The sequence below is a fragment of the Physella acuta genome, unplaced genomic scaffold, assembly GCF_028476545.2.
Source record: "Physella acuta isolate Inbredline_101_S28 unplaced genomic scaffold, ASM2847654v3 ptg000821l, whole genome shotgun sequence".
NCBI lineage: Eukaryota > Metazoa > Mollusca > Gastropoda > Physidae > Physella > Physella acuta.
Genome location: NW_026732339.1, coordinates 97,568 through 113,757, shown reverse-complemented (window position 1 = coordinate 113,757; position 16,190 = coordinate 97,568). Strand labels below are relative to the sequence as shown.

General features: G+C 41.9%; 1 long non-coding RNA gene across 1 annotated transcript in view; it reads right to left on the bottom strand.

Moving 5' to 3' along the window:
* LOC131951683 (uncharacterized) overlaps positions 1 to 16,190 on the bottom strand; it is an 87,775-nt gene that overhangs the window by 10,213 nt on the left and 61,372 nt on the right. Inside the window, exon 4 of the long non-coding RNA XR_009388433.1 lies at positions 4,044 to 4,078. This is a non-coding gene — a long non-coding RNA (uncharacterized LOC131951683). The remainder of the gene's footprint in view (positions 1 to 4,043; positions 4,079 to 16,190) is intronic.

Below are 16,190 nucleotides of genomic sequence, written 5' to 3'. Positions count from 1 at the left end.
CTATTCATCATTCTTATCATTATTATAAAAAGACTGCCTAATCAGATATTTGTCTAAGTGTACTGAGTGCTGTAATTAAAAAAAAAAAGATCCGACGAACACAGAATAATGACAATACAAATAGCCCAATTCAGTCTTGTGAAATAAATAAAGTTTAGAGGATTGTATGAGAAAAGGGCGTCTAACCTTCTAACAGGTAGACAGAGGCGGGGGGGGGGGGGGGGCCGGTGAGGTAGAGGACCCTGGGTGTAAACATGCGCCGTTTGACGGGTGAAGCGTAGAGCGGGTCGGGGAGGAAAACAGAGACGGTACTTCCCCTGACAGCTAAATTCACTTGCCCACTGAACCGTGACGGGACAAAAGAGAGTCACTAGCCATTGTTTGCCTGATTGGGTCCACGCTCTTCATATCCGTAGTCCTGAGCCTTTCATTTGATGGGAGGATATCAGAGGCACGCAGGAGATGGGCTGCCGCAACTACAGTGCAATCGATTGGCCACTCAATGTAGCCAACTCTTCATTACTGCTGACAGGGTGGCCATGTCGAGTAGCTAGAGGGCCGGGAGCTTAACCCAATACACGGCATTACAGACTTGCAGCATACAGCAGAGCTAAACCCAATACACGGCAATACAGACTTGCAGCATACAGCAGAGCTAAACCAAATACAAACATTACAGACTTGCAACTTACATCAGAGCTAAACCCAATACAAACATTACAGACTTGCAGCATACAGCAGAGCTAAACCTAATACAAACATTACAGACTTGCAGCATACAGCAGAGCTAAACCCAATACACGGCATTGCACTGAAGACTTGCATTGAAGACTTATTCAAGATTAGCGCCAATAGTTATTTCGGTACAACAACAAAAGATTGTGGGAAGAAATACCGAACGAAAAATAAGGTGAAGTAAATCGATCAAGTGTGACGGCGTCCAACAGCGATGTGCTGCTCAGTGAACCGTAGAGACACACTTCAGGCGTGGCCACTGATGTGCTAAAGGCACGCACTCTAAAGCTATTGTCACGTGATACCCCCTACTTTAACATGAATATACTGCCGACATAAATGTGAATAGGCTACCTTATAAACTCGTACCATCTAGACAAAAAACTTGACCAGTGTATTTGACCGCCAGGTGACGTCACTAATGTCCCCTGCGGGAAATGTCCAACAATCAGTTTGACATCAGCCAGGACGAATGTTGATATATCTGTTGATCTTAGTGGCCAAATAGCACATTTGAGGGTAGGACAAACATGATATATCTGTTGATCTTAGTGGCCAAATGGCACATTTGAGGTTAGGACAAACATGATATATCTGTTGATCTTAGTGGCCAAATAGCACATTTGAGGGTAGGACAAACATGATATATCTGTTGATCTTAGTGGCCAAATAGCACATTTGAGGGTAGGACAAACATGATATATCTGTTGATCCGCTACAAATTGTGTGGGTCCTAAAGTTTTATATCTGTTGATTTTAGTGGCCAAATAGCACATTTGAGGGTAGGACAAACATGATATATCTGTTGATCTTAGTGCATTTAAGGGTAGGACAAACATGATATATCTGTTGATCTTAGTGGCCAAATAGCACATTTGAGAGTAGGACAAACATGATATATCTGTTGATCTTAGTGGCTAAATAGCACATTTGAGGGTAGGACAAACATATATTTTTAACTTTTTACAAAAGTACAAAAACGTGTGTATATATATATATATATATATATATATATATATATATATATATATATATATATATATATATATATATATATGTTACGGTCAAAGCCCGAAGTGCGGCCAAAGCGCGGATTGGCCAGCCAATCCGCGCATTGGCCGGCTCTCTTGGCCAAAGCCCGAAAAACTTAGCACTAAGATCGTTTTTCGTACATTGGCCGGCCAATGCGCGCACTGGCCGGGACGCACTGGCCAAATCTATCTAGATTAAGTTGTGATCGCATTTTCATTATTCTGGGTGCGTTTTCATTGAGAGTAACGTATTGTTTACCTATTGTTTGTATAGCATTCTATATGCAAGGCGACATGGATCAAAAGGGCCGTCAGACCATGAGACAGACATAGCAGATGGCTGTCAAAAGAAAAAAATGTAAATCCATGTTAGTTTCCATATATGGGCTCTCGATAAAATAGTTACTGAGGAAGATCTTGAGAACATTGAACAAGAAATGGAGGTTGCCATAAATGCAACGACATCATCAGCTAACACATCTACTGCCGTGGCGGAACGCCCAGACCAGTTGCGTGACAATAATGTGGCCAACAGATTCTGTATAGTTTGTGAAAAACATTGTAGTGCAGCTGATTCTTTTAGATCCTGTGGCAACGATGTCCATGCTATTTGTGGAATACCCAATGAAGCAGACGAAGGGTACGGAGGGAACATTACCTGCAGATTGTGTCACAACAAACAAGACATCATGGAACACAGATCAGTAGCTCATACTGGCTTGCAAACTCAAGGTGCTAAAATGCTTAAAACATCAAATACAAAATTTAAAGATAGTGAAGTGGGTGACAATGTACGCATCCGTTTTCCAGATGTTGACAGAGGTCACTGTGATCCCCGAAGCGTGATTGCAGTTGTCATGAGCGTCGAGGGCGGTTTCTACGAATTAGGAACGGAACATGGTGTTCTAAAACAACTGTATGCTAGATGTGAGTTTTCAATTCTTCACGAAAAACTGCTCTTATTGTCGTCAGTTGACACTAAGGAAAATTCACTACGAACCATCGCATCTTCACAATCATTGACTGGGGGCCAATGCTACACTCGCTGCAATTGCACAACTAAGTGCACAACAAATCGCTGCAAGTGTAAAAATAACAAGCTGCTATATAATTCTAAATGCCATAAAAGTTCAACTTGTTGTAACAAATGATGATATTGATAGATTGAGACTATAGTACAATAAAAAATTTGAATGTTTCTGTCATTTACTTTAATTAATAATCAATAAAGAATTAATTTCATGATCCTTACGGCATAAAAAAAAACCAAAATCTGCTCATGATCTTCTAATTCGGACTTTGGACGGTCGTCCCTAACCAGATGATCTTCTGATTAAGACTTTGGCCGGTCCACCATGGCCAGTCCGCGGACTGGCCGGCCAAAGGCTGAAATCAAGAGCTATTTCAGACTTTGGCCGGTCCACCATGGCCAGTCTGCGGATTGGCCGGCCAAATGCCGAAATCAAGCAAGGCTTCGGACTTTGACCGACCTATGGGAGGCGATATTGGCCAATGCGCGGATTGGCCGGCCAATCCTAGCATTGGCCGACTTCGGGCTTTGACCGTAACATATACATATAATATATATATATATATATATATATATATATATATATATATATATATATATATATATATATATATATATATATATATATATATGGTTGAAGACTGAATGCTGTAGCTGGTCATCTAAAATAGGAAATGTGGAAAACATCTGTGTTACTCAGTAAAAACTATTTTCTAATACTTTGATGTGAGCGCTTTGTTTTGCTACTGGTAACGATTAGTCCTTGAGGTGCAATTTAGTACAATTGACTAGAAAAACTATTAGATCTAGATATGATGTTAGCTTTGTGTTGCGTTAGCGAAGGTTTGGTTTTTGTTTGAGATTTTAAAGCTGAAAATTGTATTGTCGGGTACTAGCATAAAAAGAAATCGACTTAAAGACGATAAATGATCTAATCACAGAAGAAGTATGTAGATTCATAGAAGAATTCATAGAAGAATTAAGCAGATAACACTTTTTTTTAGATTTATTAAGAGTGTTACTGATAAAATAAAAGAGTAAAAAACTGTCAATTAGTTTAAAAAAATGTGTTAGATCCAGGGCCAGAACACAGCTGCTGAGATGTGATTTTACAAAATCTAAAGAATGAAACGTGAAAATTCATGACAGAATCGAGTGAATAAGTGTATGACAGCTGTAGGTTGTTGGTATTGCAAGGAGAGGCCAGAGGTAATGAAGTAACGAATGCACATCTATACACGACTCACCCAACTCCCGTGGTCCACACTCTGGAAGGTACGAGCTGCAACGTAAACAAAGGCTACGTTTAGAGCAAAATACACTGGACATTGTATTCACTAAATTGACATCTTGATGATATTAGTAATTAAAGAGCAAGGAAGGATCTGTGGTCCAGATAAAGATATGTGTACATTAATCTGGTCCAGATAAAGATCTGTGCACATTAATCTGGTCCAGATAAAGATCTGTGCACATTAATCTGGTCCAGATAAAGATCTGTGTACATTAATCTGGTCCAGATAAAGATATGTGTACATTAATCTGGTCCAGATAAAGATATGTGTACATTAATCTGGTCCAGATAAAGATCTGTGCACATTAATCTGGTCCAGATAAAGATATGTGTACATTAATCTGGTCAGATAAAGTTATGTGTACATTAATCTGGTCCAGATAAAGATATGTGTACATTAATCTGGTCCAGATAAAGATATGTGTACATTAATCTGGTCCAGATAAAGATCTGTGCACATTAATCTGGTCCAGATAAAGATATGTGTACATTAATCTGGTCAGATAAAGTTATGTGTACATTAATCTGGTCCAGATAAAGATATGTGTACATTAATCTGGTCCAGATAGAGATATGTGTACATTAATCTGGTCCAGATAAAGATATGTGTACATTAATCTGGTCCAGATAAAGATATGTGTACATTAATCTGGTCCAGATAAGGATATGTGTACATTAATCTGGTCCAGATAAAGATCTGTGTACATTAATCTGGTCCAGATAAGGATCTGTGCACATTAATCTGGTCCAGATAAAGATATGTGTACATTAATCTGGTCCAGATAAAGATATGTGTACATTAATCTGGTCCAGATAAAGATATGTGTACATTAATCTGGTCCAGATAAAGATATGTGTACATTAATCTGGTCCAGATAAGGATCTGTGCACATTAATCTGGTCCAGATAAAGATATGTGTACATTAATCTGGTCAGATAAAGTTATGTGTACATTAATCTGGTCCAGATAAAGATATGTGTACATTAATCTGGTCCAGATAAAGATATGTGTACATTAATCTGGTCCAGATAAAGATATGTGTATATTAATCTGGTCCAGATAAAGATATGTGTACATTAATCTGGTCCAGATAAAGATATGTGTACATTAATCTGGTCCAGATAAAGATCTGTGTACATTAATCTGGTCCAGATAAAGATATGTGTACATTAATCTGGTCCAGATAAAGATCTTTGTACATTAATCTGGTCCAGATAAAGATATGTGTACATTAATCTGGTCCAGATAAAGATATGTGTACATTAATCTGGTCCAGATAAAGATATGTGTACATTAATCTGGTCCAGATAAGGATCTGTGCACATTAATCTGGTCCAGATAAAGATCTGTGTACATTAATCTGGTCCAGATAAAGAACTGTGTACATTAATCTGGTCCAGATAAAGATATGTGTACATTAATCTGGTCCAGATAAGGATATGTGTACATTAATCTGGTCCAGATAAAGATATGTGTACATTAATCTGGTCCAGATAAGGATATGTGCACATTAATCTGGTCCAGATAAAGATATGTGTACATTAATCTGGTCCAGATAAAGATCTGTGTACATTAATCTGGTCCAGATAAAGATCTGTGCACATTAATCTGGTCCAGATAAAGATCTGTGCACATTAATCTGGTCCAGATAAAGATATGTGTACATTAATCTGGTCCAGATAAAGATATGTGTACATTAATCTGGTCCAGATAAAGATATGTGTACATTAATCTGGTCCAGATAAAGATCTGTGTACATTAATCTGGTCCAGATAAGGATCTGTGCACATTAATCTGGTCCAGATAAAGATATGTGTACATTAATCTGGTCCAGATAAAGATCTGTGTACATTAATCTGGTCCAGATAAGGATCTGTGCACATTAATCTGGTCCAGATAAAGATATGTGTACATTAATCTGGTCCAGATAAAGATCTGTGTACATTAATCTGGTCCAAATAAAGATATGTGTACATTAATCTGGTCCAGATAAAGATCTGTGTACATTAATCTGGTCCAGATAAAGATATGTGTACATTAATCTGGTCCAGATAAAGATCTGTGTACATTAATCTGGTCCAGATAAAGATATGTGTACATTAATCTGGTCCAGATAAAGATATGTGTACATTAATCTGGTCCAGATAAAGATATGTGTACATTAATCTGGTCCAGATAAAGATCTGTGTACATTAATCTGGTCCAGAAAAAGATATGTGTACATTAATCTGGTCCAGATAAAGATCTGTGTACATTAATCTGGTCCAGATAAAGATATGTGTACATTAATCTGGTCCAGATAAGGATCTGTGTACATTAATCTGGTCCAGATAAGGATCTGTGCACATTAATCTGGTCCAGATAAAGATCTGTGTATATTAATCTGGTCCAGATAAAGATCTGTGTACATTAATCTGTTCCTTATGTCCATCCACCCACACAGGACACTCACACACGACACTCCCCTACACGACACTCCCCTACACGACACTCCCCTACACGACACTCCCCTACACGACACTCTCACACGACACTCCCCTACAAAACACTCCCCTACACGACTCTCTCACACACGAAACTCCCCTACACGACACTCCCTTACACGACACTCCCCTACATGACACTCCCGCACACGACACTCCCACACACGACACTCCCTTACACGACACTTTCACACAGGACAATCCCCTACACGACACTCTCACACGACACTCCCCTACAAAACACTCCCCTACACGACACTCCCCTACACGACACTCCCGCACACGACACTCCCACACACGACACTCTGAAAGTTTTCTCCCCTCTAGCACAAGAAGTTGTCCCGACGATGCTCGCCTGTGTTGCCATGCGCTGTTGTATTGACAAAACTATTAGCAAGTACGTAATCCCCAGCTTATAGATTTGCATTGGAACGACGTGTTAGAAAAATGCTGAGGAATTTTAGACGTTAATGTACATCTTTTAAAAGTGATGAGCCTTGGAAAAAAATATATGAGAAGTCGTTTAGAAAAATCCGGTTGGATTAAGCTGCTAGCATCGCGCCCTACTAATAAACAACCCTCAGCCAAGCCCCAGACTGGAGATGTATAATTAAGGCAAAAAGTCGATACTTGTGAACAATAACAGCAATCACTCGTGCCGTTTTTGTCTCGGCAATAATCAGAGCGCCAGCAAAACATGCTGTCTCCTCGCCTCCAGTACGTTCGGGCGTTTTGTGTAGATCATCAACTTTTGGTGACTGGAATATTTGGTGCGGAGTTGTCATCCTTTGATTAACACGGCAGGGTGGTGGGGTGAGTTAGCTCTAACTACTGCAGGTGAGGGGAGCTAACTCTTGCTACTAGAGGTAAGGGGAGATAACAGGCTGCGACAGGTGATGGGAGTTAACTCTAGCTGCTGTAGGTGGGGGAGCTAACTCTAGCTGCTGTAGGTGGCGGAGCTAACTCTAGCTGCTATAGGTGGGGGAGCTAACTCTAGCTTCTGTAGGTGGGGGAGCTAAATCTAGCTGCTGTAGGTGGCGGAGCTAACTCTAGCTGCTGTAGGTGGGGGAGTTAACTCTAGCTGCTGTAGGTGGGGGAGTTAACTCTAGCTGCTGTAGGTGGCGGAGCTAACTCTAGCTGCTGTAGGTGGGGGAGCTAACTCTAGCTGCTGTAGGTGGGGGAGCTAACTCTAGCTGCTGTAGGTGGGGGAGCTAACTCTAGCTGCTGTAGGTGGCGGAGCTAACTCTAGCTGCTATAGGTGGGGGAGCTAACTCTAGCTTCTGTAGGTGGGGGAGCTAGCTCTAGCTACTGTAGGTGGGGGAGCTAACTCTAGCTACCACATGTTAGGGGAGCTAACTCTAGCTACAAAGGTGAGGGGAATTAACTAGCTACTGCAGGCGAGGGGGAGCCGACTCTAGCTAATGCACCAAACAACACAATAATGCAGAAGACGAGTAAATAATAAAAACCAGAGTTTCTTCCAGACATCTCTTCGGGGGGGGGGGGGGGGCAAAAAAATTTACCGCCCCCCCCCCCCCCCCCGGAACGAAATGAAATTTATATAATTTATATATAAAATATATACTTTTAACAGTGTCCGCCCCCCGAAGAAAGTCTACCGCCCCCCGAAAATTTCAAGTGCCCCCCCCCCCCCCCCCCCCCGGAGAAAAAAAGTCTAAAAGAAACACTGATAAAAACAGCTATGACGGTCTACTTGAGCACGCCTTCGTATTATTCTTATTAACATGTTAGTTTTAAAATCAATTTTAAAATCATTCTTATTATCTTTTAAATGAGTTTTATCCAAATACTCTTACATAACTTAATTAACTTGAAATCTTCAGGGAAACCATTGTTTATTTTAGCCATTATTAACAAAATGAAGACTAAACAATATACATATACACAAGGTTTCTATGTTAATCTTAGGACATATACAACAATCTTTTAAATAGCTGAGCAGTGGACATGAGGACTTACAAATAGCAGTAGATTAAGCCACTAAAATCAACAGATATTTCACGTTCATATAAGATTAGCAGGATTACAATCTCACAGGCTAGCAGGATTACAATCTCACAGGCTAGCAGGATTACAATCACACAGTTTAGTAGGATTACAATCACACAGGTTAGTAGGATTATAATCTCACAGGCTAGCAGGATTACAATCTCACAAGTTAGCAGGATTACAATCCCAGCCCTACACAATACATTGTAAACGTCTGGTGAATGAATGTTGAGTAGCCAACTTATGAGAGGACACGTCGTCAGCTGTAGGTGGCAGCAGAAGATACTTGTCATTGAGAAAACAAAGCTCCCGGACATGCAGAAGGATGTGAAAGAAATGATTTCCACATTAAAATCTGAAATAACTGGGTCCCGAGGTGTGGATGGGAACACGAAGCGGATAAGAGCAATTACAGGCGGTGTTGGCACGTCGATATCCGAGACACACTTGTGGCCCACGTCACACTCGCGGCCCACGTCAGCCCAAGACACACTCGCGGCCCACGTCAGCCCACGTCACACTCGTGGCCCACGTCACACTCGTGGTCCACGTCACACTGGTGGCGCACGTCAGCCCACGTCACACTCGTGGCCCACGTCACACTCGTGGCCCACGTCACACTGGTGGCCCACGTCACACTCGTGGCCCACGTCACACTGGTGGCCCACGTCAGCCCACGTCACAATCGTGGCCCACGTCACACTCGTGGCCCACGTCACACTCGTGGCCCACGTCACACTGGTGGCCCACGTCACACTCGTGGCCCACGTCACACTGGTGGCCCACGTCAGCCCACGTCACAATCGTGGCCCACGTCACAATCGTGGCCCACGTCACACTGGTGGCCCACGTCAAACTCGTGGCCCACGTCACATTCGTGGCCCACGTCAGCCCACGTCACACTCGTGGCCCACGTCACACTCGTGGCCCACGTCACACTTGTGGTCCACGTCACACTGGTGGCCCACGTCACAATCGTGGCCCACGTCACACTGGTGGCCCACGTCAAACTCGTGGCCCACGTCACACTCGTGGCCCACGTCAGCCCACGTCACACTGGTGGCCCACGACAGCCCACGTCACACTGGTGGCCCACGTCAGCCCACGTCACACTCGTGGCCCACGTCACACTCGTGGCCCACGTCACACTGGTGGCCCACGTCACACTGGTGGCCCACGTCAGCCCACGTCACACTGGTGGCCCACGTCACACTCGTGGCCCACGTCACACTCGTGGCCCACGTCACACTGGTGGCCCACGTCACACTGGTGGCCCACGTCAGCCCACGTCACACTCGTGGCCCACGTCACACTCGTGGCCCACGTCACACTCGTGGCCCACGTCACACTGGTGGCCCACGTCACACTGGTGGCCCACGTCAGCCCACGTCACACTCGTGGCCCACGTCACACTGGTGGCCCACGTCAGCCCACGTCAAACTCGTGGCCCACGTCAAACTCGTGGCCCACGTCAAACTCGTGGCCCACGTCAAACTCGTGGCCCACGTCATACTCGTGGCCCACGTCACACTCGTGGCCCACGTCAAACTCGTGGCCCACGTCATACTCGTGGCCCACGTCACACTCGTGGCCCACGTCAAACTCGTGGCCCACGTCACAATCGTGGCCCACGTCACACTGGTGGCCCAGTTCACAAACTTGGATAATCGTTTGAAGGAAACCTGACAATGGAGATATTTCATTAGACCGAATCTGTACTTCAGCTGACCGTAGCTGTACTTCATCTGACCGTAGCTGTACTTCATCTGACCGTAGCTGTACTTCATCTGACCGTAGCTGTACTTCAGATGACCGTAGCTGTTCTTCATCTGACCGTAGCTGTACTTCATCTGACCGTAGCTGTACTTCAGATTACCGTAGCTGTACTTCATCTGACCGTAGCTGTATTTCATCTGACCGTAGCTGTACTTCATCTGACCGTAGCTTTACTTCAGATGACCATAGCTGTACTTGACACGGCTAGAAACTGACCATTTTTTTCTGGCTGACAAATCACCCTAGAACGCAGCCTTCAATAGATTCTGTCATGTCCCGTTGTCTTGTGTAGAAATTATATTCCTAATACATTTATTTCCCACAACCGTGCGTGTGAAAACTCTGTGTTTATGTCTCATGAGAAGAGATGGTCCCGATAGTTCCGATATGATTATATTATTGGCTTTCAGAATACATCGGGGAAAACAGAAACATTTGTATTGTGGCGGAAAGGGTGGAGGGGTGGGGGGGGGGGGGGTGGGGGGCGGTTGAGCGACTAGTACAAAGTTTGGCGTGTTCGCATGATCTCACACCTCTTGACTCGTACAAAACTTGGCGTGATTTCATAACGCCTGACTCGTACAAAACTTGTCGTGATCTCATAACTCATGACTCGTACAAAATTTGGCGTGATCTCATAACTCATGACTCGTACAAAACTTGTCGTGATCTCACAACTCCTGACTCGTACAAAACTTGTCGTGATCTCATAACTCATGACTCGTACAAAACTTGTCGTGATCTCATAACTCATGACTCGTACAAAACTTGGCGTGATCTCATAACTCATGACTCGTACAAAACTTGTCGTGATCTCATAACTCATGACTCGTACAAAACTTGTCGTGATCTCATAACTCATGACTCGTACAAAATTTGGCGTGATCTCATAACTCATGACTCGTACAAAATTTGGCGTGATCTCATAACTCATGACTCGTACAAAACTTGTCGTGATCTCATAACTCATGACTCGTACAAAACTTGGCGTGATCTCATAACTCATGACTCGTACAAAACTTGTCGTGATCTCATAACTCATGACTCGTACAAAACTTGTCGTGATCTCATAACTCATGACTCGTACAAAACTTGTGATCTCATAACGTCTGACTCGTACAAAACTTGTGATCTCATAACTCATGACTCGTACAAAACTTGTCGTGATCTCATAACTCATGACTCGTACAAAACTTGGCGTGATTTCATAACTCATGACTCGTACAAAACTTGGCGTGATCTCATAACTCATGACTCGTACAAAACTTGGCGTGATCTCATAACTCATGACTCGTACAAAACTTGTCGTGATCTCATAACTCATGACTCGTACAAAATTTGTCGTGATCTCATAACTCATGACTCGTACAAAATTTGGCGTGATCTCATAACGCCTGACTCGTACAAAACTTGTCGTGATCTCATAACTCATGACTCGTACAAAATTTGGCGTGATCTCATAACGCCTGACTCGTACAAAACTAGGCGTGATCTCATAACTCATGACTCGTACAAAATTTGGCGTGATTTCATAACGCCTGACTCGTACAAAACTAGGCGTGATCTCATAACTCATGACTCGTACAAAATTTGGCGTGATTTCATAACGCCTGAGTCGTACAAAACTAGGCGTGATCTCATAACTCATGACTCGTACAAAACTAGGCGTGATCTCACAACTCCTGACTCGTACAAAACTTGTCGTGATCTCATAACTCATGACTCGTACAAAACTTGTCGTGATCTCATAACTCATGACTCGTACAAAACTTGGCGTGATTTCATAACTCATGACTCGTACAAAACTTGGCGTGATCTCATAACTCATGACTCGTACAAAACTTGGCGTGATCTCATAACTCATGACTCGTACAAAACTTGTCGTGATCTCATAACTCATGACCCGTACAAAATTTGTCGTGATCTCATAACTCATGACTCGTACAAAATTTGGCGTGATCTAATAACGCCTGACTCGTACAAAACTTGTCGTGATCTCATAACTCATGACTCGTACAAAACTTGGCGTGATCTCACACCTCCTGACTCGTACAAAATTTGGCGTGATCTCATAACGCCTGACTCGTACAAAACTAGGCGTGATCTCATAACTCGTGACTCGTACAAAATTTGGCGTGATTTCATAACGCCTGACTCGTACAAAACTAGGCGTGATCTCATAACTCATGACTCGTACAAAATTTGGCGTGATTTCATAACGCCTGAGTCGTACAAAACTAGGCGTGATCTCATAACTCATGACTCGTACAAAACTAGGCATGATCTCACAACTCCTGACTCGTACAAAACTTGTCGTGATCCCATAACTCATGACTCGTACAAAATTTGGCGTGATCTCATAACTCATGACTCGTACAAAACTTGTCGTGATCTCATAACTCATGACTCGTACAAAATTTGGCGTGATCTCATAACTCATGACTCGTACAAAATTTGGCGTGATCTCATAACGCCTGACTCGTACAAAACTTGTCGTGATCTCATAACTCATGACTCGTACAAAACTTGGCGTGATCTAATAACTCATGACTCGTACAAAACTTGTCGTGATCTCATAACTCGTGACTCGTACAAAACTTGGCGTGATCTGCAGGCTACGAGAAATAATTCTATCGCCCGATATTCTGTGGTAAAAAGACGTTGGAAATTTGGGTGGAATTAGGAGAAGGACGGGGAAGGGGTGGTTTGAGGCGACTTGCATCTAAATGGTCTGTGTATTTTCATTGATCCTACGGGGGAAAATAGATATTGGTATGATTTAATAAGCTGTTGACAAATAATTGCTCTATGTGTCCAACACTGGTGCATTACACTGTAAGAGTTGACCTCGCCATTCGTTTCTCCAGTCCACACGTTCGCTTGCTGTAAACACGAACCCACAACTGAGAGCTAGTCTTAAATTAGATCTGACATTGTGTTTGATTTGACTGATAGAAAATAACATGTCGCAATTTTTTGTTTGAGTTTATTATCGAGGTCTTTTAAGGATCTTTTACAGTCTAATTAGAGGTCATTTATTTCGCCCTTACTTAAGTCCTTAAATTTGTATACTCGGCTATTCAGAAAGTCATCGATATACTTTTAGTACACACATACAATCTCACTACGCCTCGTCATAAGAATTCTGTACTAGATCCAACAAGTTTTTGTGTGAAGTCTACTAAACAAGGTTTGTCTCTATTATACAACGTTCATCTCTACTATATAAGGTTCATCTCTAATAAACATGGTTTGTCTCTAATATTTAAGGTTCGTCTCTACTATATAAGGTTGTCTCTAATATAAATGGTCGAATGGTTCATCTCTACAATATAAGGTGCATCTATACTATACAAGGTTTGTCTCTACTACACATTGTTCATCTGCACTATACAACGTTCAACTAACTGGATCAAACCTATGTCGAAATATAAACTTCCCAACAGAAATCCAATAAACAACTTTTTCTGGCCCTGCGTATTTTCATTTTCTCGCATTGTGCCAAACCGGACCTTCATCCCCCCCCCCCCCAGCCCACCCCATTGGCCTCTAGTTACGGCCCTACCAGCTCTAATGCGGTGTCAAGCCACAACGGTGGATGGCTTCAAGTCATTTAGGTCTCGGTCAATCATGCCACCATATGCGATCCCAGATAATCGAATACAGGAGATTTATTCAACTCAAATCTATGTCGACCCCAGATAATCGAATACAGGAGATTTATTCAACTCAAATCTATGTCGACCCCAGGTAATCGAATACAGGAGATTTATTCAACTCAAATCTATGTCGACCCCAGATAATCGAATACAGGAGATTTATTCAACTCAACTTTATAGACACAATGGAGTTTAAACGCTGACTTTACTTTATTGCTAGGAAGCTCTAAAAATCTTTAGCAAAATTGTGCATTTTTACTTTCTTGGACACGAAGTATAGAGGAAGTATTGTAATCGTGCAAAAAATCGAAATCGAGATTTTGGATTCACACATCTCGACGTTTTACGCCTCCCTGAGTCGGAAAAACATAGTTTTGCAATTTGTCCGTATGTGTATGTGTGTGTGCGTGTGTGCGTGCGTGCGTGCGCGTGTGTGTGTGTGTGTAGGCTATAAATGTCTGTGAACACGATAACTTGAGTACAATTTCTAGGTTGATGAAATATATTAAATGTGTAGTTCTGTATCAACTTTTCGGAGATTTCCGGTAACCGGAAATGAACTTTGGTTTTTTTCAAAATCTTATAACTTGAGTAGTGTTTCGGATAGATAAACGAAATTTCATACATAAGTAAAAGATCTAATTTTCTGCCTTATGTCAAACTTTGAGTAATTTCCGTCGACCGGAAGTAATACATTACGCTTTTTTCAATTTCTCAAAAAAAACATATGAATTTTTAAGGTACCAATATTCCACACTATTAAATACACATTGTTTGCCGTTCAGTTGGTGCGAAATTTTTTTTTTCTACGAGATTCTATTCTATTTTAAAAAGTTAAAGTAATTAAAAATGGATTTAAAATCATGTCTATATCTCGAGTTGACATCACCCGTAGTGTTATATAAGAATATTTGAGAATGTTAAGGGGAAATCACTCCCGCTTAATTTCATACAGACAACATGTTACAATAATTCACTATTTCATTCAGACTACCCTTTTATTCATTCATACACATCACACACACACACACACACTGTTAGTGAGACGAGTCACACACACACAATGACCTTACACACAAAGTGACCTTACACACAAAGTGACCTTACACACAAAGTGACCTTACACACAATGACCTTACACAAAAAGTGACCTTACACACCAAGTGACCTTACACAAAAAGTGACCTTACACACAATGACCTTACACAAAAAGTGACCTTACACACAAAGTGACCTTACACACAAAGTGACCTTACACACAATGACCTTACACAAAAAGTGACCTTACACAAAAAGTGACCTTACACACAAAGTGACCTTACACAAAAAGTGACCTTACACACAATGACCTTACACAAAAAGTGACCTTACACACAAAGTGACCTTACACAAAAAGTGACCTTACACACAATGACCTTACACAAAAAGTGACCTTACACACAATGACCTTACACAAAAAGTGACCTTACACACAAAGTGACCTTACACACAAAGTGACCTTACACAAAAAGTGACCTTACACACAAAGTGACCTTACACAAAAAGTGACCTTACACACAATGACCTTACACAAAAAGTGACCTTACACAAAAAGTGACCTTACACACAAAGTGACCTTACACACAAAGTGACCTTACACACAAAGTGACCTTACACAAAAAGTGACCTTACACACAATGACCTTACACAAAAAGTGACCTTACACACAAAGTGACCTCACACACAAAGTGACCTTACACACAATGACCTTACACACAAAGTGACCTTACACACAAAGTGACCTTACACAAAAAGTGACCTTACACACAAAGTGACCTTACACAAAAAGTGACCTTACACACAATGACCTTACACAAAAAGTGACCTTACACAAAAAGTGACCTTACACACAAAGTGACCTTACACACAAAGTGACCTTACACACAAAGTGACCTTACACAAAAAGTGACCTTACACACAATGACCTTACACAAAAAGTGACCTTACACACAAAGTGACCTCACACACAAAGTGACCTTACACACAATGACCTTACACACAAAGTGACCTTACACACAAAGTGACCTTACACAAAAAGTGACCTTACACACAAAGTGACCTTACAAAAAAAGTGACCTTACACACAAAGTGACCTTACACAAAAAGTGACCTTACACACAATGACCTTACAC